The sequence below is a fragment of the Arvicola amphibius genome, chromosome 3 (assembly GCF_903992535.2).
Source record: "Arvicola amphibius chromosome 3, mArvAmp1.2, whole genome shotgun sequence".
NCBI classification, from domain to species: domain Eukaryota; kingdom Metazoa; phylum Chordata; class Mammalia; order Rodentia; family Cricetidae; genus Arvicola; species Arvicola amphibius.
In genome coordinates, this window is record NC_052049.1 from 23,081,150 (window position 1) to 23,085,467 (window position 4,318).

Consider the following 4,318-nt stretch of genomic DNA (forward strand, 5'->3'; position numbering starts at 1 on the left):
TTCTATCAGCCACACTGAACTGCTGGATTTCCTTAACTCCCCAAAGCCATTGTTCCTGCAGCCCTAGATGTGACCCTGGCTCCTTGACTCTGCTCACATCAGGGTGGCCTCACGATCTCTGCTTTTTATCGCCCATGTAATCCTCCAATTAAATTTACTCTTTTAAAGACTTCAGGTAGGTCACATTTTCCTTACTGGACCCTAATAAAAATCCTTGGTAGGAAAAGTATCTTAGAAGAAATATCTTTAAAAATGGTTCAAGTACAAGGTACGGAGTCGGAATCTTCAAATTTAAACTCTTGGTATGCCTCGCGTAAGCACTTCCCTAGGCAGCTCCTGATTTGATGCTTTTCAAACCGTGTCGAGGCATCCGAATATCGCCCAGCACTCACTGCTGTGTCTCAGAACGTTTTTTCAAATCAAGTCAACAGTGCAACCTGACATTTTGGCAGCAAATTTGAGGTAGTTCAGACTTTCAAGGTATGATGGCACTATCATCCCTCCTATTTTGTTACTGTGGAGCTGGGTTTCCTGGTTGCCCAGGCACTGTGATTCCAGGGCATTGGAAATCATGTAGGAACAGAAACAGGCGTCTTCCTGGTAAGCAGCTCACTTACAATAAAGAAAAACTAGAATGTTTTCTTTCCAACTGTGCATATTATGCTTTTCAAACAGCTCTTGAGTTCTTAGGGTATGATATTGAAGTTCCTTGGACTTGATTATTTAGAGCTGGAAAGGTTAGGGTTTGTTTGTTTGTTGGCTGAGGGGTACCATGCAGGTTTCTAGGACTTTAAAAAGTTATGCATTTGCTGTTGTCATCTGAAACATGAGGAAAGCTGCTCTCCTGTCTCCCTTGGGCCTATGGAAGGACAGCTGTCATACTGCATAAGATGGCCCTTGTTGGCTGTCTGCCAATATCCACTCTCATCTTGCTGGAACTTGGGTTAGATTCTGGAACCCACATGACCATCTCACATCAAAGTGTGGCAGGAAGCTGAGATCATGGCAGCTCCAGAAACTGGGTGGTGTTATCTAAGATTATCTTATTGTCACTACCAAAGGTTGGCATAAGGACGGCAGTGATTTCATTCTGTTCTGAGACATAGGACAAGGTTAATTCAGGCTCCTCTTCAGGGATGTCACTATGTATAGATTCAGAACTTACGACCAGCCTAAGGGGATCTACGCATAGAGGTTGGAAGCTCAGAGAACAGGAAACTGTAGAGAAATAAGGCCGGAGAGACTCTATGCAGTCAGTCCTAAACTCTTTATCCCTCTGGACTCAGGGTCGTAAGTCAAAGCACGTCCTCCCTTGTGAACAGTGGTTCTTGAAGCAGAAAGCACCTGACTTTATGTAGAGGAGGAGTTTTGTAAGTGATAAAAAGCAATGCCATTGCTACTGATGTCTGGGATGTAGCTAGGAAGAGGAGGTGGACACAGATAGATATGTGGTCTGGATGCATCTGTTTGATGTGATTTGTCCTTACAATTTGTAAGTTCTCATCACTTCCAATATGGCACCATCAACAGAGTGAAAATACACGCTGAATGATGTGTGCAAGAATATCATTCCTCTTTCCTTACATTTTCCTATGTTTAATTGCCGGCTTCTTTTCCATCCTTCCCAAAGCCCACACTTTCTCCTTTATGACTATTTTCCTACATCTACAGCTTCAGTTTTTCACACAGAGAACTTTATTTTTTTTTTAAAAGAGGAAGTATGGAATTTTCTTTAGTCCCTGATCTCTAGAAAAAGGGAAGCACACATAACTAACACACTACTAACATTACTTATATACATTTATTCTTTAAATTCACAACCTACCAAAAACAGCGTCTCATTCACTTTGTGTAATCACCTTAACTCAGAAATCAGCATCGAAGTCAGCTCCTCTGATTAGCCATAGATCTTAACCAATTAGCATTTATCTTTTTTCTAACCACTCCACTGAACAGATTTTTTTTTTTCCGAGAACATATTCTAACAATAACGATGGTTTTAAAAAGACTTGCTTGGTTTATATCTCTTAGAACAATGCCACTTGTAATGGTTAGTTCGTCTTTTATGTATGTGGGTGTTTTTCCTGCATGTATATCTGTGCACCACATGCATGCCTGGTAGTGATGGAAGCCAAAAGAGGGTAGTGAAGCCCCTTGACCCGGAAATACAGACTGTTGGGAGCTGCCATGTGGGTGCCGATTCCTCTGAGCCATTTCTCCAGCCTAGCGATTGCTAATCATGATTACCAACAGGACTGAGTTTAGAAGTCCCCAGGAGATTAGTGAAGCATATTTCTGGGTGTGTTGGTGAGGGCGTTTGCATACGGGATTAGATCATGAGGACTTTCACCTGAATGCTTTAATCCACTGATGGACTGATAATATGGATAGCCCCTTGGCAGGCAGTGAAGCTGTGGGAATGGAGCCTGATTGGAGATGTTTACTGGTGTAGGAGTGCCTCCTTGGGGGGGGGGGAGTTACTTCATGCCTTGGGCCCTCCCTATTGTTGCTCCATCTGCCCCTGCATGCCATAATCCTTGCCTTGCCTCGATGGTCTGAAACTTAGCAAAAGTAAACCCTCTCCGGCATTACCTGTCTCAAGTACTGTGGTCCCAACAGTAAGCAAAAGCAACAGAAATTAAGCAAGGTGAAGCCTTGGGGTTGTACGTTATATACAATCGCTTGGATACTTTATAAAAATGCAAATGTGTAGGTATCATCCTTGGCTCACTCTACCAACTTTCTGGGAGCAGGGCCCAGATTCTGTGTTGGCAGATGCCGTAAGCGGTGTCTTTGAACTAGATATAAATACTACAGTCATTACCCCAGGCAATCATGGTTTAATGAACAACTTGTAAGCCATAATAAAAAGTAATTTCTATCTTTGGACACATAAACAGAGTACATTGGGAACAGAGCAAGGGCCCTAACAGAAAGAATGAACAACTTCTGAACTTTTACAATATGTCAGGTACTTCCAAAGTAATGAATCAGACATCATATGGGAGAGTGAATTTTGAACACATGACCTTTCTGACATTATAGCTCATATTCACTGTGTAAAACCATCCTAGGGTTGAGAAGGGAGGAAGTTTGACAAAAAAAAAAAAAAGACTGCATTTGAGTCAGCATGAGTTTGCTGACCAAGTGGCAGGATCAAAAGGTGTATTGTTTGTCCCAGAAAATGATGCAGTGCATGGAAGGAACGGAAGCAAGAGATACCACAACATGTAGACATTTGAGTTGGTCCAAATGGCTGCAGAGCAGGAGCTGAGGATGGATTGGTGATCTAGGCAGCTTGTTGTTGTTGATTACTGTTATTTAAGATTATATTTTACCCCATAGGAGAAAAATGCACTATTGTAAAATTTTGCATGCCTAAAAGGCTAGTCTTCCATCAAAAAAAATTACCAATAAGGTGATACGACAGAAATAAGAGCAAAGTAGTGGTGAACAAGTAGAGAAGTGGAGACAAATAGAGAAATCGCAGTCACCTGTTGGGAGGGAGTTCTGTTGAGGTGGGGGCTGGAGAGGGGAATGAAGGGTAGATATGCTCAAGCTACACTGTTTATGCAAAGGAAAATTTCAAAGGATAAATACATTTTTTATTTAAGAAAAAGAGCATTTCAAAGGAGTTGGGAAGCCATTAAGTGATCAGGGGTTAAGCCACTATAGAAATGTGAACTCTAGCACTGAGCAAGGAAAACCGTGACTCTCTGACCCAAGACCAAGGCTGACAAAGCCATTAGCATCTTTTGAAGTTGTAGTAGAGATGTCCAAAGATGAGGTGCCCACTTTGCTCCTGAAGCTTATCCCAGTCATGGCTCTCACTGAGGGCCAGGCCAGCGTTAAGATGTCTTCTTCACACTGATTGGTCTCCATGTTGTCTGTGGAATACCTCCTGACTTACCTGCTTAATTAAATCTGCTTATTGTGATTTTCGAGAGGATAGGCAGAAAATCTGGGGCAGACAGAGACATGATCAGTTCAGAGGCAGACATTGGTGGGAGGAGCTTGGCACTTTCATTGGACACAGGACAGTTAATTGCCAGGTGATAGAGAAGGTCACCAGGCTACCCCAACACAGCCCAGCCTCCAGCACACTGATCTGAAGCCAGGTTTATGAAGAAAACTTAAAACCATTTGCTAGCATCTGAGTTCAAAGACAAGGAGGGAATGAAAAGGCTTCAACATTTTTAAGGGGTGTGCATTTTTTTTAACAATAGTGTCCCAATATTTCAATGTATCAGAAAGTGCTATTTAAATAACATTTAAAGGGCTTCCTAGACCGCTTTTACAACTTAAAAACACTGTTCAC